This window comes from Caretta caretta, chromosome 2 (assembly GCF_965140235.1).
Source record: "Caretta caretta isolate rCarCar2 chromosome 2, rCarCar1.hap1, whole genome shotgun sequence".
NCBI classification, from domain to species: Eukaryota; Metazoa; Chordata; order Testudines; family Cheloniidae; genus Caretta; species Caretta caretta.
The window spans coordinates 67,090,101-67,115,979 of record NC_134207.1 but is presented as its reverse complement, the minus strand read 5'-3'; the positions used below and the strand labels follow the sequence as shown (position 1 = coordinate 67,115,979).

Below are 25,879 nucleotides of genomic sequence, written 5' to 3'. Positions count from 1 at the left end.
GACCTGGACTTGTGTGCTGTCTGCTATTCCTCCATCAATGGGGCTAGGCACATGGTTAGGTCTTGTGGCCCAGGGATGCTGATGGCCTAGTGTGGTATCAAGTCTGCTTTTCAACTGCTACCACTAAATCCTTCTGACTTCAACCTTTTGAGTTTCTCTCTTGAGGGACAGTTTTATTTTGTTAAAGCTATACCCACAGGATGTGCACTATCCCATTCAGCATTTGAGAAATTCAGTTCAGTGCTAGATGGGGCAGTGATGTGGGAAGCTGGTTTACAGAAAGGACTGCACTACTAAGACAACTGTTTGTTCGCAGGCAGGGTGGATTTGGATGAGTGTGTTAACCTGGTGGACACCTTTCAGGTCCTTGCAAAAAAAATTGGGGGTACCCCTAGCGGAGGAAAAACCACTACACTGACCTACCAAGGGACTGAGCGGGACATCCTGGAGGGTATATCGCAACTCCCTTTGGTAAGCTTCAGGAGCTGGTGGGGGTAGGGGTGGGGGAGGGGCAAGAAAGCTATACTCTGGGAGCTGCAATCTATTATTGGGCATCTTTAACCCTGCCTGCTAGGTGGTAGCCCCGAGATGGGCGGTCTGCACCTGGCTTTCAGTGGTGACCCCAGGCATGGCAAGATCTCACCATTTTATAAAAATTATAGGGAGATGAAGGAGGATTTGGGGGTGTGGGAACAGCTCTGAGCCATTTTAATGGAGTCTCATTATGGCAGGAGGAATGGATACTTGAGGAGGACTTAAAGATCCAGTCAGATGCTTCAGGAGGTATGGATTTTGGGGTGATTACCAAGGCAGGTGGTGTGCCCAGCAATGGCCCTCTGCCTGGACACAAAAAGGAAATAACATTTCTGGATTTTTTTTCTCATTTTGGCTGCAGTGGTCATTTGGGGAACAGAGTTTGCTAATAAAAGGGTGTGTTTCTGGTGTGACACCATGGCAGTGGTATATGTTATCAATTGCCAGTCCTCCAGATCACACATGAGGTTGGTGAAGGCATTTGTACTACAGTGATTAAGCTTTATTATCTGTTTCTCTTTCAGACATGTGCCTGGGGTTGATAATGGCAAAGCTGATACATTTTCTCATTCTCAGATGAAGCCAGTGAGGAACCTGGACGGATACTGCTGGCACTATGGAACCTTGGTATATGATGGCTATCAGGTGGCTCTGCAAACATTGCAGAGCTATGAGAGAAGTTTTAATGCAGTTTAATGACTTTGTGCAGTTTCAGGATGTGGAAGGCCTGTCATCGATATGGCTCATTGCAGAGGAACATGGGCTGCAGTACATGGTGTCATTAGCACACCAATGACTGGCGTCTTCAACCATCTCCTCTCACCTATCAGCCCTTACATTTGGCAGAAGTCTGAATGGTTGCCCAGATTCATAGATACTAAGGTCAGAAGGGACCATTATGATCATCTAGTCCGACCTACACAACGGCAGGGCACAGAATCTCACCCACCCACTCCTGTTACAAACCCCTAATCTATGTCTGAGCTATTGAAGTCCTCAAATCGTGGTTTAAAGACTTCAAGGAGCAGAGAATCCTCCAGCAAGTGACCCGTGCTCTTGTTTTAGTTCGAAGGTTTCTAGTGGGGTGGTCTTGAAGCCCCAGCAATAGGGAGGCTACACATCATCCCATCACTGTTAATATGTCAAGCACCTGATGCAGATCCTGGAATCCATTTGTCATTGTGGACAGGAGGTGGCCTTGTTCAGGGCAGCATTTCTGGTAGCATCTTGTGGAACTTTTAGGATCAGTGAGCTAGTACATGGGTCCTGTAGGGATTCTCCTGGAAGGGCCTAGGAACTGAGGGATAAACACTGGGAGGGGCAATTGGTTATATTAACATTGAGGAAGTCAAAGACAGATTAAGGAGGCTGGGGTTGAATCCATCATTTTACAGGAGGGTGGTGAGCCCGGGATCTGCTCTGTGGAGGCTGTGAGGGCATACGTGGCAATAAGCCCAGGAAGAGATGGGTCCCTTTATTCACAGTGAAGCATACAGAATGAATGTGAGACCCTACGTGGGGAATCTATGTTAATTTTCTGTTGTGTTTTCATTCCAGATGCTGGCAGATGGTGGATCTGCACAGTGGTGTTTACTGGACACATAGCCAGGCATTCCAGTTGTCTGGAGGTTCGCAGCTGAGCCTCAGTGGTGAAGCAGTCCTGAGCTGGCACAGGAGGAGGGCATTATTATGGGACCAGCTGAGCCCCTTCTGTACATTGTGGGGGCCTGTGAGCGGGCCCCAGAGATAACTGTGGTTCACCTTGGGGAAAATTATTAGGGAATGTGTAAAGGGGTAGAGTTAATGCTCAGATATGAGGACTTGGGCAGATCCTGGAACTTTTCCCAGGAGTAAAAATTGATGAGACATACTGTAATGCAGGGTGTGGCGGGGAGCTGTGAAGTCTCTGTGGCTCTACAAGACAAAGAGGTAAGTGAATAAGGATGTGGCCAGATTCAATGGTGTCATGGGAAGGAGTCAGTAATTTTGCCTCCAGACATACGATACGGGGCCCCAGAATTATTCAGGGAGGATGGGGTCCACCTGTCAGACTTGGGGGCTGATACATTTTTGGCCAATATTAAAGGGGGCATTAGGATATGTCTGAGAACTCAGCTAGGTATGGGGAGAGGAAACCAAGCTAATTGCTGGAGCCTCCTTGTGGCAGATGTTCAGTGCAGGTACTCCATAGGGAATGAATACAGTGATCAGATAAAATAGATTGGTAAAGGGTTTAAAGGAGGTATTCTTTAAAGGAATGGAAACAGAGGAAGGATGAGGCTCCTATGACTGGTATGGAATGGACCCAACCCCTCCTCCACCTTGATAGCTCCCCCATAACCCTCATTGCGGAGGGTGGGGGTGAGGTCCCAGCATAGGGTTGCTTGTGTAACAGGTTGGGTAACAGGGAAGGCTGACAGACCTCCCTCTCCCCCGGTACATATTGAAATGATTATGGAATTACCTGCACTGTACACTTTTATCTACTGGGTACTCCCAGTCATTTAAGAATAAAGTTGCAGTCACATCTTTGGCATTCTTGCCTATATGCAGGACAGTTTCTTATGGCATGGCACTGGCCACATCTATACCAATCCTGAGTTTCCGCGGACTCCTCTTTTTTTTCACTTCTCTTGATCGCTGGCTTTATTAGCAGCAGGATGTCCTCATGTCCATGGCTGCATGTGTGAGTGCTTATAAAGGCAGACTTACACCAGTGGTGTAGCTAGGACTGGAAATCTGGGTAGGCCCTGACTTTTGGGGGGACAGACAGTGACGGGGGGCAGAAGGAATGGGGGTCCCTCCAGCCGGCCTTTACCATTCAGCAGCCACCACAAAAGGAGGCTGCCTGGGGCACACAGGCTGCAAGACACTCCCATGGGGCAGAGGGGGCCCCGTTGGGGCTCAGGCTCGCCCACCCCTCCTGCACCCAGCTCAGTGTCCATCCGCCTGGCTGGCCGCATCCCTCTGTCCTGCCGGCGCCATGCGCTGCTACCCCGGTCTCCAGCACCCTGCTCATGCTCAGCCCAGTCATGCCTAGGCACCTGGTCCAGCTCTGCTCCAGCCCCAGTACTAGCCCCATCCTGACCCGCCCCCATGAGGCACCCCCCTCTGCCTGGGACGACTCACCCCCCTCCCAGCCTATGGATTTGTGGGGCACTGGCCTCGCCCATGCTCTGGGTGGGCCTCAGTGCTAAGTGGGTGGGCCATGGCCATGCCCCTGATTTACACTGCAATCTGTTCACATATTTTCCCGGTCCACCCAGCCCTTTCAATTATTTTGCAGTCATTTCATCGGCACGATATGTACACAGCGTGTTCAAGGGTTAAACAGCCCTCAACAGCCTGAAACTGACACAACACTACCCACGATGCGGTCGTCAATGAGCGATTCACACCGTTCTCCAAATCTGCAAGATTGTGCTGCCAGTTTTAAATCAGTCCTATATTGGTCCATACTTTCCCCATCTGCCTGACTTCCGGTGAAAAATGTACACCTCTCATACGTGACATCTCATGGTGCACGGTATGCTTCCAATGTATTCTTTAAGATCTGTATTTTTTCTTTGTCTGATGCAAAGTATTAACAACCTCTCTTGCTTCTTCACCTGCCCTATGAAGAAATAATGCTGTTTGCAGCCATTCATCATTTTTGTCTGCGCCACTCTCAATGCTACACAGCTCATGTACTTGCTTCCACTTTCTGCAGTTTTCTGCTGCATTTCCTTCAAACACTGACTTTGCAGGAGACTTTAATTGGTCCATTTTCAGTTACTTTTCAGGTTCTATTCTCTTTCTTTCAGTTGTGTTCTGATGCCAACTTGCTCTCATAACCTAAGAAACACTACTGGAGGCTTTTTAAGTAACAGTGAATGCTTTACTGAAGTTATTGCTGAGAACTGTACACATAGTGTTGCTGGCTCCAAGAAGTGCCTTAGCACTGAACTTCTTTTGCTAAGGCTTGCTATGTAGTGATTGCCGCCATACACCCTATGGGTAACTTTGTTCCTCTGCCAAAGTGCATCCCATCCTTATACTTTCATTTGTGAAAATAATCACAAATCAGGGTTTGAAGCTCGTTAACCAGCACCAGTTTGAACAGTTCAGGGAAGAACTGGCAATCAGGAAATGTACAAAATAGACTTAGACCTGGACCTTCCCTGTGTACTTGCGCTGCTGACCACTTTTGAGGCTTGAAAAGGGTATGTGCTTTGGAGGGAAGGGGGCAGAGTTGCTATGTCACCATGTGCAACTTGATCTTTTCGCTGTGCTATCGGGAAAGGGACCTGGCAGACAACCCGCCCACAATGTAAGTCAGCATGCTCACTGAAAGGAGACCGTTCTAGCTGGGCAGGCAGAGGCAGATTGAGAACAGGGTGTTGGCTGGTGGATTTGGCTGTCAAGTGCAGGCTTCTCTTACCCTGACCTTGAGGAAAGGAGGCTTTTAGCATCTCTAGTTGCGGGACCATAATTGTTTGAGGTAACTCCAGATTGCCCGGCTGCTGGGGGTAATGTGGAACGTTTGGGAGCTTCCCTTCCTTTGTACCAGTCTCAAAGACAGGACCATGGGGATGGTGGGGACAGTAGAGTTCTGCTTTGTTTTCTGTTTCTATCATTTCCACAAAGTAATGTGGGAGAAGCTGGGTTTCCTTTCATAGTACATTATATAATGCTATTAATAAAGACATGATCCATCATTTCCCATTCTAATAAATCATCAAGGATTAAATCAAGGTGGAATAGAGTTAGTCCAGTTATCAGCTGATCACAATGGGGTTACGTATAGCAACCTACTCCCCACTCTGCAGTTCCTGGTAACAGCTAGAAAGTGGAAATGTCAAACTATGGTGAAAGAGACAGCTCCTCTGGTCTCCCCAGCAAAAAGTACTAGAAACATCACAACTGAGCCACTCCTCATAAAATTTTCAGCCAAGCTGTGCAGAGCGAAGGGAGTCTAAAAGTTCAGCCACTGAAGACGAAGGGAATTTTCCCATTGACTTCAGTGGGGCTCAAGATGTCACCCCCAAACTCTGGGTGCCTAGCTGAACTGACATTTGTAGTCACTTTTTGAGGTTTCTTCATTACTAGTCCTTGGATCAGACTGTGGGAGAGGAATGGGGCTTTAAAGCGATCAACAAGAATGAAATATTTAACAAATCATTCCCTGGTATTGCTGGTCCTTCTCCACATGGAAGAAAGAGAACATTGCTCTGCATGAGGAAACCTTTCCTTTGCTGTAACAAACTGTTCTGAACAACTGGCCAGTGGGGATGGCAGCACAAATAGTTCTGCTCAGCCTTTCTAAAGGTAACTTAAATATAGGAAGGTTTTGTTGCGTTAGATAGCTTGACATTTTCCTAAAGGGCTTATCTCTATTCAGATTCTACAAATATCTGATGTTCATGTACACACCCATGTACATGTATGGGCACACGCACGCACACACAGCGTTTGAAATCGGTCGGCTGCATGCACAGATATCTAATGGCATAAAAATGCAGAATGTATTAAAAACATGAAAACTGGGCTTCCTGACCATTCGTTTATCGAATACAAAGTGTGCATTCTGCTGTTTTAAATTAGGACAGACTATTCAGACTCAGTAAATGGCATGTGAAATCTGGCAGTCTGATTGGCTGATGCAATCATGTAGCCCGATATTATATTAAGTCAAAGAAATAGCTGAATATGAAGACAGGACAGGTTTTAAGATCTTGTGCTATTTTTTTAATCACACCAGATCTGTTATCCTGAGCTGTGCTAGCTCCTTGTGCAGATGACATAGTGAAGTCAGTTGGACTAGGGCACAGGCTCCCAAACTCTGGGTCATGATCCCAAATGGGGTTGCACCATCAGCAGATGGGGAATGCAGGTCCAATGGGCCAGACTGAGCCCATGAGATGATGCCGTTTGCCCCCAAACGTGTTCAGATCTGCTCCACAAATGCCGTCCCAGGAGGCCACCATTTTGATCTACAATTATATGACCTACACCAAGACTCAGCCTCTTGGTGTGTGTCTGCAAAACTGCATGAAGAAATGAGGTCCGATCATGTGGCCGTGTTCCACACTGAAGCTCATTGGCTCTCAAGGGGAAAAGTACTGGGACAATTTTTTGAACTGAGTGACAAAATGTGTACCTTTGCAATGGACTACAAAAAGAGTGAATTCATTGATTTTCTACGTGGTCAAAGGAAGATGTGCCTTCTTGCCTATATCACAGACATATCTGGGAGACTGAATAAATTGAATGCAGGTTTGCAAGAAAAGAACACCCACGCCCTTCAGCTGAGTAATCGAAGGAGTCATGAAGAAAATTGTTTTCTGGAAGAATAATCTGTTGCAGACAAACTATGAATCCTTCCCACAGCGTTGCAAGTTCCTGGCTGACAATGAAATTATTCAGCCTCCCACACAGGTGATGGCTGAGCATCTCAGCCAGCTGGAGAAGTGGTTTGCATCCTTTTTCCCCAAATGTGGATGTGACAAAGTATGATTGGGTGTGTAACCCCTTTCAGTGCAAGGCTGATGCTCTGGATTTGCCAGCTGGTGAAATCAAACAGCTCATCAAAATTTCTTGTAATCAGTTCTTGTGGGGAACATATGCCCAACTTTCTCCCCCAGAGATCTGGTTCACTGTGAAGGATGAATATCCTACACTCTCAACACATGCCTTGAAACTGATGGTGCCTTTCATGAGCATGTATTTGTGTGAAGCTGGATTCAGCACACTTGTGTCCATCAAGTCTCAGTATTGATCTACTGTTGATGTCAGACTGGAGATTGGATATGTGATTTGTACCACACCGCCGGACTTCAAGAAACTGTCGCAACACACAAGCCCATGTGTCACATTAGAGAGCATTAAGTGATGTACGTCATGTGTAAATTCCTTGGATGCCTTGGTTGCTATGTTGCATTGGTGCTGTCTGGGGTCCAGGGATTTCCCTTCACCCCCCGCCCCCATAGCAGTGTTTACCTCCCCCGAATTTGCCCACCCCCCGCTTCCCAGTTTTGTGAACTAGTTACATGCAGTGTTTGTTTGGAAATGTGAATTGAAATTGAAACATTAATACACACTTTAAAAGCACATACAGTGTATGATAAAATACGTGTATCTGAAAAAGTATAATAGATTTGAAAAGTATGAACATAGACTAGCTTCCTTGTACAGCTGTTTATGACAATGTCAGTGCATTCATTTTGGTGACATTGGCCAACCTAATAATTTCAAATTATGATTTGTAAGCAAAGTCTAAATGAGCTCTCCCTGACAGCTAGTGATGAGCTGGGCGGAAAGGCTTCAGGACCAGATTGTATTTACATTCACACCTAGTCTACCTAGGTATCCAGCAAACAGAGCTGTGTTGCCCAAGTGATAGATATTGGCTGGGGTTGGGTTACAAATCACTTGAATGCGGGGGGTAAAGAAATGTTGTTCTTATTCTATGAGTAAAGGGCAGTAGAACTGTACTTAGCCTGTATGAGTAAAGGGCTTCTAGAGAGAAAGGGTGGCAACAGGTGTTTTGCTTGACGGTCTGCTTGAGTCACAAGTACTATTAGACCTGCCTCTCTCCACCATTTAAAGACAGAGCTGATTAGGCTCCACAGATAGTCTTTGTTTTGTTAAGTGACCACTACAGCTGAAATCACTGATAATCCGGTCTAAGTGCTTAGACCTGCTGTGGGACAATGTTTCTGTGGAAGAGATGGCCCAGTCTGCACTAGCAGTGAGGTTCCCCCACTGAGAGCTCAGCTAAAATCACTGAGAACTGGGTGGAACCTCAAGAGACCAACTCGCAGAGGTCACAGTGGCAGGTGGCAGCAGAAGGTGATGGTGCAGGGCCATTGGCAACAGAGCGATGGAGTGAACGGTGGCACAACGAACAACAGTGGCCAGAACAAACAGTGAGCAGCTGGAGGAACGAGCAAGGTAAGGTGCCTTCTTGCCCCCCACCTGGGAGGTAAACTCATGTGAAAGCATCTCTGAACTCTGAGTCTCCGCTGACCAAGGACAACACCAGCGAGTGTTAATGAGGCTGTTACACAACACAGTTCATGCGAACAAACATGGCTGTGGCATCATACTTTCTATTTAAGCAAGAGATACCACACACTACAAACTGGAGGCCAATGTTAAGTGCACTGTCACTTGTTCATCCTGAAGTTGAACACTGGTTCAGAACAAGACCAGCAAATGCTCCCACTATCTTTCTGCTAGAAACTCAACTGACTGGCTAGATGCATGTGGTGCAACAGTGAAAGACTCAACAGTTGAAAAAGTGAAGAACCCTCTCACCACATTCAAAAAATTTACATACATGGCTGATGAATGCACCAACGCAAATAGTCATCAAGTATTAAGTCATTGTGTATGTTATCTTGATGTCGGTGGTAGGCCAGTAGATGCATTTCTAGATGTTCAAGTTATAGAAGACACATTGGCTGCACCTGTGACAACCCACATCTTAGAAGAGTTAAATGCTTGTCAATGGGACCCCAAAAAGATGGCTGCTTGTGCATTTGATGGAGCTGCAAACTTCTTTGGAAGACATGGTGGAGTACAAGCTTCGCTCAGAGAAAAGTGTGACCCTAATCTCTCCTATACACACTGCAGAGGCCATCTACTCCAACTAGTGCTAGTACGAGCTACAGACCATTCAAAAGACATTTAAAAAGCTATAAATTTAATGTTTTCATTATATTCCTTTTTCGGCAAGAGTCCAAAAAGACTACATATCTTGGAAAATATAGAAGATACATTGGGACTGAAGTTCAAATTAGTCCAACCTGGGAAAACCCTCTGGCTTTCTCATGAGCGATCCTTGGCTGTTGTCTTAAAATTACTCCAGCCATTATTACTGGCTTTGGAAAGTATCTACCAAGATGGGATGGATCTAAGTAGTGAGGCTGGTGGATTACTTTTGCTTCTACGTTCAGAGAAGACTATTGCCATTCTCTCTCTCTTGTAAGTCTGCTGTTGAAACCACTTGGGTCATTAAACAATGCTATCCAGGTATCTGCTACAACAGTAGTAGATCTTTGTCCAGAAATAGAAGCTATATTTGGATCAATCAGAGAGCTAGCCATTGAAAAAGTACTGGAAGAAGCAAAGACTTCAGTCCAGAAGTTGACTAATGAAGGCATTTGTATTGAATCCTTAAGTAAAGAAGACAAGAAGTGTTTGTTAAGACAACTGAAAAAGTACACAGACTTGATTCTTAAAAATCTACAGCAGCGACTTCTAGATTCTACTCAATCTCTATGTAGCTTTTACAGATCCCTGTCTAATAAAACACTGACAGTTGAGTGGAGTGAGGCACTACCAGCAATGGGGCTGCAATGTGCTCAAGACAGGACAGAGAATTTGAACACAGAGTGGAATATCATATGACGAATGAAAATTTGACTTCAACTTCTTTTTTATCATCATTAGTGGCTCGACCCAATCTTTGTGCTATGTTTCCTGGGCTGAAAGAAGTAGGAATTCATCTCTTGCTACTCTCAGTCACAACAGCTGCAGTTGAGCATTCTTTTTCATCATTGAATAGAATTGTGTGTTTTGAAAGACATCACCTTCTGCCTGATCATGTGAATGAACTAATGAGCATATCAGTTGAAGGAATGGAAGTACTGGAAACACGAGAAGCCACCAAAGATGAACGCATTGCATTCAAGAAGTTCATTAACAGACTTGTGCAAAATTATAACAAGAAACCAAGAAGGATGTAGATGTAATGCTTCTTAGAGGGCTTGAGTAGCCAACTTAAATTTGTGCAATGATTTTAAAATCTAATAAAATGGTCATGAAACATTTTTTAGTTTTTGCTATGGTGCCATACAGCCCACCTTCACCCTTACAGTCTCACCCCTCATCGGCCCTGACACTCCCCCACCCCGTAAATTTGAACACCCCCTGTAATTTCAATTCCTGGGGAAAACACTGCTAAAACAATAAGTCTCAAAATTGGGTCTCACAGACAAAAAGTTTGGGAACATCTGAGCTAGGATCAAGTTGAGCCTTTTCAGAAAATTCTGATTTTTCAGGAAGCTTTTCCTGATAGATACCAACTTTTTTCCAAATGTGTATTTCCCAACAGCTATTACAAGCTTTAGGATCCTGTGGTGTCCTGAAACATACAAGGCATTGCTGTATATTTAGTTGATAACATTAAAACAAGAAAGCAAGAGAGAAAGGAGAGTAATTGGAACAGTTTACTAAAAGTGATGGCAGATTCTCCTTGCTGCCAATTTTAAAATCAAGATTGGATCTTTGTCTAAAAGATCTGCTATAGGAACGTCTTCGGGGAAGTTCTGTGGCCTGTGTTATACAGGAAGTCAGACTAGATAATCACAATGATCCTTTCTGGTTTTGAAATCTGTGTATCTATTTAAAGGTTTAGGGAAAATATACTGAGCTTGACTTCAGGCTCACCTCAGACGAGTGACACTGAACAATTTCACTCTTCAGTGCTCCAAAAAAGATCTGACTGGACGTGGCCCCCTGGTGCCTAGTGCTGTATACAAAATACATCACTCAATATAAAGTTACAATGTTTCACTCATTGCCCTAGACTGGGAATGCAGACAGGATGGGTCTGTTTAAGATGCCTTGGGCCATTAACATACTTTCTAGCAGAAAAACTCAGGGGAGGAGGCCATTGAGCCCAGAAATTGTGGAAGTTCATCTCAATGAGTTTCCTTTAAAAAATGTTCCTTGCTGGGAAGGGGCATTGGAGTGGGACAGATAGGGTTGCCACTTTTCTAATGGCTGGTAACTGGACCCCCAAGGCCCCGCCCCCTGCTCTGCTTCTTCCCCCAAGGCCCTGCCCCTTCTCCACCTCTTCCCCAAAGCCTCGCCCCTTCTCCACCTCTTCCCCAAAGCCTCACCCCTGCTCCACCTCTTCCCTTGATGCCCCACCTCCATCTTTTTCTCTTCCACCACAAGACCCCACCCCTGCTCCACCCCTCCCCCCCACCATCAAAAAAACTGGATGTTAGGACTTGTCAAATGGCACCCAGATTCACAAGCCGAAACCTGGACTCTTCTGGTGAAAACTGGATGGGTGGCAACCCTAGGGACAGTGAAGGCAACGGGAGTGGCCTCCAAACCCCATGGATGCCAGGCATCCTTCTGGAAAGTGTCAGCCCTTTAGACAGCGTTGCTGTTCCCCAGACTCCCTCTGGCCTTGCTGAGGAAATTGGCTTTTCCATCACCTCTGCACAATACCCTGTGTGGCAGATGCCACAAGCAAGTTCATGCTGTTAGTAGCACATCAACATCTATATGGAAATCTACTGAGCTGCAGGGGGAAATGCCATGTACAGGAGCTCTACTACTCAGCCTTGCCCTCATCATGCAGCCTCCTAACACACTGAGTAGGGGCATGCCCCTCAAGGATGCATTGCCATACAAGAATGCCCCCCCCACACACACAACTCCTTCCTTCCATGCTCCTGGTCCCATTTCCAATTGTTTTTGAGCATTGAGTCCTTCCTGATCATGCATTTTTATGTAAAATATTCAGGGAGTTGAACATTACTTGGCCTGAACTGCCTCTTGCTTACAGTGAATGGTGATATATTAGAAATAATAGCTGCCACTGTTTGCCAGACTGGCTCATCCCTGAAATGTTTCTGCCAACTCCCCAGCTCTCGACTAGATTCCTAAGCAGAGAATTGAAGTTTGAACGGTGTCATTGTTTTCATTAATTTAATCCCAGACCATTAATCTTTCTTATTGGTAATTTTAGTCTTTGGGTTTTCTCTGGTTTCAGCATTTATTTCTTTGAGCAACGCAATGTATTTTGAAAGACTAGCTAATTATTATATGTAAACTCCCATGTAGCCTCTCTACTAATGTGCAGTAAGTATGTAGATGCTCCATTGAATCAGTATGAACTAGTGACCAGGTTGGATAAACAGTAAATATAGGGGAAGTTTTAGAAACAGATGCTTGAGAAGTGCTTTGGAGCCATTCCAGTCTATCTGAGCAATGCAGATGTTACACAGGCTGTATGCATTTGCAATACATAGTAAAAATTATGATAAAATATTGATTAGCAAATGGGAAGTGTAATGTCATCCCAACTCTCCATTTCCCACAAGAAACAACTGTCATTTTGATCCTTGTTCATTTCTCAAAGGCACATAATTGATTCAACACCTACAAAATTGTGTGTGGAGAGGGAAAAAAGCCACTTTCAAGTTAGAGGTGCCCAAAGTTAAACTGTTCTCTTGAATGTTTGTGCATTATTTTTAACAAAGTATTTCCTATTGTATCGTGCAAAAGCAGTAGCTCTTTCCCTTCCCTTCTTTTCCCTTCAGTAGCTCCTCCCTTGTGAGGTTTCATCTCCCCCTTAACTGAATTGTTTATCCCATTCCCACTTTGTCTACTGCCCTGCTTCCAAATTTTTGAAAGCTGAGCACCCTGTAGGAAAATGAAAGCCATTGTCTCCATGTGCAGGCACCCCTCTCCCCACAAGTGGTGTTAAAGTTCTACCCATGTTGATTTATACAGTGTCCATGTCCCCCAACTAATCCTTTGCACTAACTCTTTGGGAAAAGGTATGGTAGATCTTCATAATTTGATACTTGCTCTCCTTCTTTATACTCTTTGATGAGCAGTGAAATAGTTAACAATGTTGGAATTTAAAGTATTATCACTGACATCTAAGAATGGAGCAGTTCACCACTAGAGTTGGTCTGAAATTCTGATGGAATGTTTTTCTGTTGGATAATGCAGATTTGTCAACACCAAAACAATCTGAACAGATGGGTTGATTTTTGATCAAGATTTGATGGAAAGCAGCCAGGGTTCCACCAGAAACCTGCCTAGTATCCTGCCAGCTCACCGACCCAGCTCCTCAGTAGGCTGCTTGGTGGGCTGATGGGGAGACAGGAGCCGAGGTGCCCATATCTATGCTTGCAGCTCCTTGGCAACCCAGTCTCCCAGATTTTCCAAAGACCAGGCCAGCCAGACTACCCCAGAGGTCAGGTCCCCCAGGGCTTTCCTGTTTGTGGAGAATTTTGAAAGTTTTCGTTTTCATTCCAAATCAGAATGAATCCAAATTTTGAACTTTCAAAATCCTCTGCAACAGGGAATTACCTATCTCCCCACAGCTGTTTTCACTCCTCAAAGCTATTGTGAACTCAGGCAGACATCCGATTACTTACACTTGCTTCATGTTTTGAAAGTTTTCTTCAGAGCCATAACATCCAGAGACTTATGATTTAAAGAAAAATGGAGACTGAGACTCTGGGGAACAATTGAGAAGTCTTTTCATCTCATCCCCTCCAGCTAATCTTTCATGCCACCACTGGGGGCATGCCCCCCACATGGGAAGCACAGCTAAGTACTTACATTTTGTCTATCTTTGTCACATTTAAACCATTAAAAATTAAATTGAGTCAACTTCTCTTGTTTTATTTTGTGGGGATCAGGAGGTTGCTTCTTGGTTTTGGAGAGCAGCTCATTTCTATAGCTATATAATAGCTGTCTCACTCTCTGAAGTGGCTCATGCCCGTGAGTGCCAACCTCAGGGCAGTCTGCCAAGAAGCAGGGCAGACACACCAAACTGATTGTATGTTCTATAATTAGATTTCACTAACCCAGTAACAAGTATGAACTCCAAAAGCACTATAGCAGTTTTACCATAGAGTCACAAATAGTCCCCTTGGGCATTCCAGTCTATCTTGTCACTCAGGCAAGCAGGACTTATGACAGTTGGTTCCTATACACCAAAGATCAAAAAGGATTCAGGTTACTTCCAGTCTCAAGGGACCAGTCACTTACCCCAGGTCAATTTGTACCTTAGATATCACACAAAAGATAATGCTTGTAGCCAATCCTGTAATAAAGAATTTAAGATTTATTAACTAGGAAAAAGAAATGAGTTATTAAAAGGTTAAAGGAAGCAAACATATATATGAAAATGAATTAGAGCCTTTGGTTTTAAAAGATGACACAGTTGTAGTAAACTATCAGCTCAGAATGTCTTTTAATCCATTTGACCCTGGGGATCTCTGCTTCTATTTCGTAGCTCCAGCCCTGTCAGAGTCCAAACAACAAAAGAGAGAGAGGAAAAATTTTCTTGTCAGCTGTTTTTGTTTCCTTCTTCCAGAATTCAGACTGATGGGATGAGCCCTTTTGCACATAGCCTCTTCATGGCTGTGAAGGGGCAATTAACAAAGTCTTTGTATTGTGATGTTCCACAATGGTCCCTTTAGTTTTGAGAGTCCTTCTTGATGCTTAGCAGGCTATCCCTCTGACTGGGTTCATGGATTCAGAGAACACATTTTTATAGTTATAAAGCAAAAACTTAAATATTATCTTCTACTATGTGATAAAGATATTATATGTGAGATTAATGCATGCAGCAACTTATAAGCATTTCACCAAGTCTAAACATGGCACACATTGTTATAAGTTAAGTACCCATCCTCACCACACTAACACACAGGTGAGCCGGACTGCTTTCCAGCAATGAATTTATCAGTGCTCAGCTGAGGCCTAAAGCCTGGCAAGGGCTGGCACCTGGTCTGCCAGTATCACACTGGTAACCTGGGAAACTACTGTAGGATGGAATTTGATTAACTGTGTTGTGAAAAAAGGTAACATCTTGAGCTGTGAACTTGTCACATCACTTAAACTAGGCTGAGTCAGACCTGGTCAGTATCTAAATAGAGACCTTCCTGAAAAATATATGATGCTGTGTGACGTTTCAACCATTTACCTGGTACAATTCTAGAATTAGATTTACTAATCTGTGATGCCAGTGTGTCATGGAGTCTCCGGGTGATGCTCTGGAACTGCTCCCTATGAAGCCAGTCAGGACTCTGGGGAAGTCTCCTGTCTGTGAGCAGACTGTCTCCAGGGCAAACAGCTCATATGGCTTCCACCTTCCTGGGTCTGACCTAGGAGCATTCAGCATCCTCTGCCCCTCCGTGTGCTTCCCACAGCGAGTCCACCCAGGTGGGGCTCCTGGGGAAGCCAGAGGGCCCTGCACCCCAATGCCGCAGTCAGACGTGACTCTTAGCCAGCCAGTAAAACAGAAGGTTTATTAAACGACAGGAACATGGTCTAAAACAGAGCTTGTAGGTACAGAGAACAGGACCCCTCAGCCGGGTCCATCTTGGGGGGCAGTGAGCCAGACAACCATGTCTACACTTCACTCCACATCCCCAGCCAGCCCCAAACTGACTCACCCTCCAGCCCCTCCTCCTCTGGGCTTTGTCCCTTTCCTGGGCCAGGAGGTCACCTGATTCCTTTGTTCTCCACCCCTTTAGCTATCACCTTGCAGGGGAGAAGGGCCCAGGCCATCAGTTGCCAGGAGACAGAGTGTCGGCCATTTATGTACACTGGCCCTTTGCTCTCCAACAATTACACCCCTTTATCCCACCACCTAGAGACTTAAGAACTGCATAGGGGAAATTGAGGCACCCCTACAATATTCAGAGGAAACATTAAGAACAGTCCCGCTTCGTCACACAGTGTCATCCTGAGAGACATTTAAAAGACAGCTACAATATTTATTGCCCTTCATTACTCCAGTACAGTAGCAGATTTGAATGAGAGTTTGCATATTTTTCTTAGTAGCTCAGCCACTTCATTCTTAAATTGCATCAGAATTCCTGGGTGAATATCATTCGGTCCTGGTGTCCAGTATGTAAGAGGCCTTAAGAAAGATTAGGGATTCTCTGCACTAGCAATATTCAGACCTGTAGAGCAGCATAAGGCATAGCAATGGTGGAAACACCAGTGTACACATGGCTCAAGCATTTTTATTGCCATATCATTTAGCTGTGCTCTCAGGATCAATTAAACTGTTGGTGTAGTATGATACTGCTAAGAGAGAGTAAGAACGGCACAAACTGGTGCTACAAATATGCAATCGTCCAGTTAATGTTGCTGGAGCTATCTTTTTTAATATCCTGACTTCTAGGTACTTGTTCATTCAACCTCAAATTTGAGTTAACAGGGTTTGGGGTAGTTTGACTATATTTCCTGTGTGTCTTTCTTTAAAGAAAATCTGGAGTGACTTCACTTGACCAGAGAAGCTTATAAACCTTGTTTCTCTCCCCTCTTTGCCGTAAGCAGTTGACAAATTCTGCTGGCTTTGCCAGGTGTGGGAGGGATACTAGATACTTTGACAGGTTTCAGAGTGGTAGCCATGTTAGTCTGTATCAGCAAAAACAACGAGGAGTCCTTTTAGCACTTTAGAGACTAACAATAAATTTGTTAGTCTCTAAAGTGCCACAAGGACTCCTAGATACTTTGAATCCACAAAGGTGCACATTTCCCCAGCACAGCTTTTCAGCATGCACCTGAGACTTTCGAACATTATTTCCTGCACATGCTCAGTGCGGACTTAAGCAATCGAGATTTTGCTCTAGTATCATCCAAAAAACCTGGAATTTTTTTAAAATGGAAAAGGGGTGTTTTTTCACCCAGACCACACTCCAAACTTGTATTCAAATTTTCCAATCAAGACAAATCAGAAAATCACCTTTTGGGGCCATGCCCAGAAAATCTCAACCCAAAAGTTAATGTTTCCCAAGGCTGTGAGCATGTAATAATGAATTTATATCTGAAACTGCTTTGCATCCTAACCTGTCATGAGTGCCACCAAGCATTCACTATAATATAAATATGTATGTACCTATATTTTGACTCAGTGGACTTTTTTATGCAAAATTCTTACACTGTTTTTGTTTCTACGTTTACTATGATCTCCATTTGGTAAATTCCTCCTCCCCCCCCCAAGTAATTGTCAGTCTTTCAGACAAAACTTATTAAAAACAAATTAAGTTGTTCCAACTCACTGTGCTGTTATTATGACACAGATTGATATAAATCACAGTTGACGAAGCTCCTCATTGTTTAGTTTGTATAATCACTAAATATTAACCAGCGCACAGTGCTACATTCGTTGCTGAAATGATAGAGTCCTACCTATTAATACTCACCCCACTATAAACTAGAATAGAATTATAAAATAGAATTGGAGCTGTAGGAAGAGGTTGAAGAGATGATTGCATTTAAGCTAACTATTAAACATGGAGACTTAGATGATAGGGAAACACAGAGAGTGAGAATCTCGGGGTGGGCGGGGGGAAGCTTCAGAAAGCTGAGCAAGAGCTGGAAAATGGAAAAAACAAACACCAATAAATTATGTTCCCCAAAATTTTATCAGAACTATTGCAGAGTATAATTTGGCCGCACTATAAACAAACAAAAATTATAATCTAATTAAAAGTGCAGCTATCTTTTTAAGAAGCCCAAGCCAATGTGTAAAAAGCATACAGTTTGGACAACTTGCTTTCTTTCATACAGAAGCATTTTTGTAATACATTTCTATTGAATTGCTTCTAGCATTACATTAAAGCCTTCCATGGTAATGAAGCACATGATTGCTTGTGCCAACAAACAAATTCCCTGAAATAGACTTCAGTGACTCTACAAATCACATTATATTGCTGTTGCATATGAAGATTGCACCAAATATTTACAGTAAAATGATGTGTATTCCCACATGGTTCTAAAGATAAATAATACAGATTTTCCATATGTGGTTTGACCTATCTGAGCTTATTTGCAAGACTTCTACCCTCTGGGTGAAATTATGGCCCCACAAAAGTCAGTGGGAGTTTTGCTGTTGACTTCAGTGGAGTCCGGATTTCGCTTTCCCTATTTAAGGTCACTTCTGCAGTATAGACTATTGTGCATATTTGTACTGTGTATGTTGATTTGTATATTTTTAAAAATCCCCTTTTCTTGTTCCCCTGTCCCTAACCTCTCTCTATTTTCTCTTTCCTTGGTCTGTGAGCTTCCTGGGGCAGGGTTTATCCCTTCTTGCATGTCTGGAAAGCACCTGTTGCACTGTGGGTAATATAAACAAATAAGAAATAATAATAATACCACCACCACAATTACTCTTTCTGAGTTATTTTATACACAACTTCTCAGGAACTCTGTGTTTACATTATCATATGTTAAAAAAATCACCCTGACCTGAGATTTTAAATGCGTAAGATGAGTAATTTAATAATGCAAAAGAACATTTTCATAGCAAGTACTACTTGTCTTCCTTGCTCATAAATAGTATTTCATCTTGAGGCAAAATGTTATTCCCTTTTAACATGATGAGGTCAAGTTAGAATAGCTGTGGGTTAAATAACCTTTGAATTTCTAGAGAGTTGTGTGTTTCAAATCTCAAGCAGAGTGTTGCAACAAACAGCGGCTATTCAGTTGAAGTTATCAGAGTTCAATAAAGCAAATGAATAATTATCTCAATGGCAAATCCTGCCACTCAGCAGGTGTGGAATGCACAGAGAGCAGCAGAAACTGGGCACTTCTGCCACACAAATGGGATAAGATATGTGGTATCTCAACAGAAGGTCACGTCAAAGAAGGCCTAATACAAAACAAACTGGAATGTCATGCATAGTTATCCATACACTGGAATTTTAGCATATTGTTTATAGTTAGAGAAATGGTGTCTTTAATTGCATGTTTTAGAGTAGCAGCCGTGTTAGTCTGTATCCGCAAAAAGAAAAGGAGTACTAGTGGCACCTTAGAGACTAACCAATTTATTTGAGCATAAGCTTTCGTGAGCTACAGCTCACTTCATCGGATGTATTCAGTGGAAAATACAGTGGGGAGATTTATATACACAGAGAACATGACACGTTGGGTGTTATCACACACACTGTAAGGCGAATCCACTGACTGGATCCGATGAAGTGAGCTGTAGCTCACGAAAGCTTATGCTCAAATAAATTGGTTAGTCTCTAAGGTGCCACTAGTACTCCTTTTCTTTTAATTGCATGGTTGGTCATACACTAACATAATGAACAGGCAAGGGGTCTGTGCTAGGGTACATCTTCATCCTTAATTGTCAAATTTCCTCATTTTTGAATGCTTAAGAACACAATGTTAATGTTCTATTTGCACAAATTTGTTTTAAATAACTGAAGTTATTGAAATACCTTTTTGATAGAAAAAGCTCTGGCTTTGTGGACGTTTGCAGATGAACAGGCAGGGCAATAGGTCTGTAAATTTTGATTTGCGAAAGACACTGTTTAAAATACAGATGTTTTCTGCACAGGGCTGCAAGACAGGAATTTCAGAGCCCTAATTCCATCTCTTACACTGACTCCCTCTGTCGCCTTGGACAAGTCACTTAACCTTCTTGCCTTAGTTTTCCCAGCTGTAATACTTATTAACTTAAAACAGCTTGAATTTCAGTTAAGTTCAAAAAAGGAGTTAAAAGTAGCTTTGGATACTATTATTGCTCCCTCCCCTTTGAAAAATGGTAAACATTTTTTGGGGGGAAAGTCATGAATTTTTATAGTTATGTTTGATTTATAAAATCATAGAATATTAGGGTTGGCAGGGACCTCAGGAGGTCATCTAGTCCAACCCCCTGCTCAAAGCAGAAACAACACCAACTAAATCAACTAAGCTAAAAATCAACCAACTAAAATGTGGTTTTATGTACAGAAGATTCTGATTGGCAGATATCCAGCCCAACCACTGGAGACAGGGCTCTATTTATAGTTTTAAAAACATAACTTAAACATATTATAATAGTCAATAGGTGGCTAAAGCATTTGGCCTGTGCAGTCCACATCTGGAATAACTACATCCAGTGTCATGTGTTATTGCTTATATATTCTGTACTTTACATTGATAATTATTCCCATCACAGCCCACTAGCTTCTCTTGACATGAGTTACTCTGATGGAGTATAACTATTAACATGGTTCTATTTATTTTTTACTGTAAAAGAGCACTTAAATAGTGCTTACAGTCCGGGGCCTCTGTGGGTAATGGTCAATAGACCCTTTCTTCTCTAGATCACTGATTTTTGGTCATTGGTCCAGCATAGTCATCAGGAATTGATACTGTTCCCATCACATAGTTCCTATGTTCAGTGTGAAATATGGAAGTTTCAGTCCAGCTGCCTATTGACTCCCCATTGATTGACTGCTTGCAGGCAGCCTTACGAGAGAGGACAAGGCTTGAATGAGCATCCAGCATGAACTATCTTCTCACCCTAGAGGTGGTTTCTTGAGGTCAGGACCTAAGTACTTTGGCAAGTGTGGGAAACATGCACTCCTTTGGCTACAAATGGATGTCTGTTCTTAAATTCTCGAGTGCTCAGTTCTCTCACACAGAGTGTAAAGTTTAGAGTTTATTGGGGTATTCGTTCCTCCAATTATTCATAATACCTAATAGACCTAAAATGAAAATCTTTAACTTTTCATTTTTGTCCTGTTTACATTTGGCAAATTTTCATTGTTTTTTTTTCTCATGTTTTGAAGACAGTTTAAAACTGACTATGCCTGTTTTTGTTCAGCAAAGCCAGCGTACATCTAGAGATAAATTTATCTTGCCAAACCATTTTAGTTCATGCATCAATATTCATTTTTATCAGTACTGGTCTCAGAATATTCTTTACTGAATTGCACCAACAGAAGTGCATTGATTTCGTGGGGCCCTCAAATAAAAAACTTTATTGCCACAGCTGTTTTAGAATGTGCACGTCTCTCCTTTAAGGGTGAATTTAAACACTGCCCCCCCCCCCCACACACACACACATAGCTATTTCTAGAAGATGATTCTAACTAGATTACAATAATATTTAAGGTAGATCAAACTATCTAACATTGTCTCTTATAACTTCTCCGTTGAATTATACTATGCTGGTGGGCTTGAAAATTTGGGGGAAATCACAGACATGAGATGTCTTGCAAGCTATTATAGCTTTGATTAAATGTGCTTCTCTCTCTAATTTAGAATGTTGTCAGTTTACTTAGACCTTAGATTTTTGCATCAATGTATGATATAATGACATACATTTAATCCAAAGAAAAGCATTAGAAAATAATAGATTATGGTCCAATTTAGGGTTGATGCCAGGAGCAAAAATAAAGAAATGAAACTGTCCAGATAACCAGCTGATTGTGTCCTTGCTACAGGCAATGGTACTTTAAGCTTTAATACTAGATTCACAGGCTTAAACGGAAACCACTCAAACGGAAACTGCTTTATTGTTCAAAGAGAATAACTGTTTTAACAGATTCTATCTTTCTCATATAGCTCCTCCGTTCCTGTACTCCTGAACAGTCTACCTTTTGCTGTGACACATTAGTAATTTGAGAAGATGTAGAAACAAGTTCTGATGCCGCATTTACTCCATATCCATTAATTCAAAATAAATCCTCTCTTCTTGCCCTGGGAAATAGATTAAATAAAAGAACTAAATTGATGGTGGAGTCTGTTTAAAAGAAAAGGTGTCTCTAGAAACAAGTTTATTTTTAATGTTATTTTAGCAGCTGGGAAGCAGCCTATTTACACAAAGCCAGGAAAACTGAGAGTTAGATTTTTTTCAAAACATCCTCAAATGTTACCAAAATGTCACATTATGTATAAATGCTCTCAAAGTTGAAAAGAAGATGTGTTCTATCCTGATGTGCCAGTTTCATATGATTGTGACATTTACATTCTAATGATAATTAAACTTTGATCTGTCTGGAAATTATACAGATAAAAGGCTGATTCCCTATCCGTCCCCCTCTAAACCGCAGGGAAGCAAGACTCAGCCTGCAAGCCTCATAAGGTTACCAAAAGAGCATAGCATGATACTGGGGAAGGGTGGCTGTTTATATTTAATGTGTGCACATGCAAGTTATGGGAATTAACCATAGTGAAAATTATGGTTTGTCTTTAGGGCAGGTACACAGCAGCCAATGCAAGCAAACTTCAAATAGACACACAGAATAGGGGCATTATTATATTATTATAGCATTATTGGAGAGACCTGGGGACAAAGAAGGAACTGGCAATAGTATCAATGAAGAAAGGGGAACTGAGATGCTTGCAATCCTGTGAAATGCTTAATACGTGAGAATAAGGTATTTAGGGTGGGATTCAGTAAAATCAGAGCTGTTCTTACAATGAATATATTGCAATACCGGGGTGTTTACATACTTTCTCTAGGTGTGTATGCATGTGTACCAGCCACAAACATCCCCTTTACCACAGACTCTTCTGGGCTTCCACAAGGCACAGAAAATATTTGCATTGTTGGTGAAATATTGACATGCCAATGCTGCTGTGTCTCAAGTTCTCATTATTTAGTCTATATCCTCAGAGCCCAGAAAATGCTTTGCCTTTGGCAACTCCTTTCTTTAAAAAGTTCAACCGTTATTCAGTTTTAAGGGATTATTCTATTTGCTTTGAGCTGCTGGGGAAATGGCTGCACTGAGCCCAAGTGGCTATGAAAGAAAATTGTACCTGGAATTGTACAGCCAGGGTGCTGGGTATTGGCAGACAAATCCTATAAATCAATTACATCTTTGTAAATATGTTTCATGCAACAAGGAAGCTCTTTGTAGAGGGTGTGGCCAGAGCCTAAAGGGGGGGGATGGCCAAGGTGTCTCTTTGCCTTGGTGAACTTCTGCTATCATAACTGCCCTGCGGATCATTTGCTGCTAGTGTAATTTTAAGAGGTCTTCAGGCTATTCTAATTTATGCCAGGGACCAGACTGATACCCAGATGGATCAGGATCTAGAGGGGTGAGGTTGCAATTGGCAACTTTGCATACCCCTTCCCCACAACCTAAGTTTTATCAAATGCCCTTCAGACAAAGTCTAGGATCAGGGCCACAGTAGAAGAGCACTCAACAACTAAAATGTGAAAAATATTGAATAACATATAAAAATATACGCATTTTTGGCCTGAGATCTTGTAATAAGTGTTAATTTAGCATTTTTAGCATCATAGGTTTTGAAGAGTGAGAACTCATTAGGTCTCCTAATCTCTCTCCCTGCAAGAACAAATCTGCAGTACATTCTCCAATGTTTTTCTACATTTTGAAATGATTCCTCAAGTCTTGGGGATGACCTTGGGAGATTTTCCTACTATTTAAATAAGATGAAATAGCTAATTGCTCATATTAAATGGGACAAAAGTATCTATATAGAGGTAGTGTGTTTCTCATTAGCAGGAATAACTGATACAGGAATTCTACAATTATCCTTGTGAGGGGCTGTATAAAGCCTCCACGGGGCAAGTGGGGGTTAACCCATCACTTTTGGTCAAGGAGGCCAGGCCCCTTGTTCCTGCTGCGCATGCTTCCCATGGAGGGAACAGATAAATGACAACTGTTCAACTCAGTTTGGGCTAGCTGAGGAGGAAGAAGGGAATGCATTGCAGGCTCCTGCAGAACCACTGCCACTCCAGACCACTGAGGCTGTGGACCCAACTTCGCTGTGGAAGACCAGCTGACCTCAGAGACCAACGGGGATGCCAAGCTGCTGCCAACCAAGGAGATGTCCAAGGCAGGCTTAAGGGTAGGAAGTGACCCAGGGAATATGATGGGATTCAATCATTTGAACCCTTAATAGGGAGTTTGCTGACTGCATATGGCTCTGGGTTAGAGCCCGGTGGAGTAGGCTGGGCCCAGGTTCCCCTGCCCCCATCCTCCACTTGCCACTAGGTGTTGCTGACGGGGATCTTTGATACAGATTGTTTGCTCCACCCTGCCCACGGGTTCGGAGCCCCCAGATTGCCTTTGTTTGCCCTGGCCAGGAGGCTGACGGGCCAGAGACCATTTGTTTGCTTTGCTCTGCCCTGGGGGGGCCAGAGTGCCTGATAGTGACTGCTTGACCCAGCAGGGAATCTAGACAATTGTGTGACAGGGTGCAGAAACGTCGCATACTGGGTAAACAGGGGTGACCCCCTACTGGATGAACGGAGCCCACATGATAATCCTATATTTCCTATATTATAACACTATATATCATAAAGCAATCAGATTCTTAAACATCTAAAACTGCATATGCCCTGTAAGATTGCCTTGTACTTACGGTATGGAAGTTGAAGAAAATTATATCTCCCCTACAAAGGAAGTTCTGCAAAAGTGAAAATGAATCTTTTGAAGAAATTGTTCTTGGTCAGCTTCATTAATAATATCAAATTAACCACTGTTTTATATTTAATTACCACATATCACAATTCAGTATTTCAAATAGGTTTAAAACCTGATAGTCTGCAGAACATTCAGCAACTACCCTTTGTGCATGGGAACCCCTCCAATCTCTCAACCTTTTTGTAATGTAAGTGCAGAAAGGGGAATTATAAATATGTACTCAAAGGGAGAGATACCAGAATGTTTTGTCTATTCATTGGAGCTGGATAGCCTACATGACAAGAAAAATTAAACTGGGATTTGGAGACTTTTTATTTTTACCCTGCAGAATGAAGAGCTTTCATGAGTTTCCTTTAATTACCATCTTGTTCAGCCTTTTTATTTGTTGCCTAAAATAATCAATGAGGACTTTTGTCTTCCATTTTCTATTGTCAGACATCTCTTGAGGAAAATTTTCCCTTCATGTTAGAGCAGAATAGAGCCAAAGACAATAGAACAGAAGTGTTTAAGAAACAGACTCTGTTTTTAAAAAAGAAAGAAAATACAGCTGATTTGGATGATAGTATTTAAATCCTTTCTTTTCTGTCTTCCACTCTCACCCCACATACAAAAATACTTCAACTCTCCTACCTGTTTCAGCTATGAAAGTTACCACAATGTAGCATCTAGCTGTCAGGGTTCACAGTCTAACACACAATGTGGGCCAGCGGAGCTTAGTACAGACAGGCTCAATGGGTGGGTCTACACAAGTCTTTTCGTCTTCAAATACACATCATTGTTTCTCCACTGATATTAGCTTTAGTGGCTAGCACAGGCCACTGGCTGTTAGACAACCTGGTGGTTAAAACACCATTGGCACCAGCACCATGTCTCTGTTAGCATCCCCACTATTGCAAATAATGGTGGGAATTTTTAAGAAAAATGTTAGTGTAGAGAAGGTCTTTGTGTCTAGAGACTTTTCTTAAAACAAATGTGTGACTTGGCATAGAGAACTGGAGTGGGGATATGACCCATTTTCACTCTGTGTGTGTGTTTGTAAGCCATCCCCAACTCCTCCCCTTGCAAATCGCTTGTCCATGTGTAGAGGTTTATGAGTTTTCTATAGTCAGCAAGTTAATAGCCTTGGTCATTCAGCTCAAAGAGAACAGTATCATATTTTTAGATCCAGAGGTCCCAGGTTTAATTTCTGCAGATGATCCAGGGACACGGAATGTCATGATCACCAGTTTAAATCTGGCCTATGTTAGCAGTGAACTAAAGCTGCCATAGGATAGTGTCCAATGTGAAATGAGTTGGTGGTTTCCATCCAGTTCCAGATAGATATGAGTAAACCATAGCCATCACAACAGTCATTAAATAACTATTTTAAGGCAGTTTCAGTAGAAAAATCAAAGACTGAATAAGCT

At 42.7% G+C, this 25,879-nt stretch overlaps 1 long non-coding RNA gene across 4 annotated transcripts; it reads left to right on the top strand.

Annotated features, from left to right (window-relative positions):
- The first annotated feature begins 320 nt into the window (after positions 1 to 320).
- On the top strand, positions 321 to 22,081 carry LOC125632482 (uncharacterized). Of its 4 annotated transcripts, none has more exons than XR_012666974.1 (4): positions 321 to 471; positions 1,059 to 2,463; positions 3,821 to 4,060; positions 21,640 to 22,081. It is a non-coding gene; the product is annotated as an uncharacterized LOC125632482 (long non-coding RNA). The 4 variants fall into 4 exon arrangements; XR_012666973.1 differs by lacking the exon at positions 21,640 to 22,081 and having other exon boundaries at positions 1,059 to 1,416; positions 2,092 to 2,463; positions 3,821 to 11,168; XR_012666975.1 differs by lacking the exon at positions 21,640 to 22,081 and adding an exon at positions 6,275 to 11,168.
- The last annotated feature ends 3,798 nt before the right edge of the window (positions 22,082 to 25,879 follow it).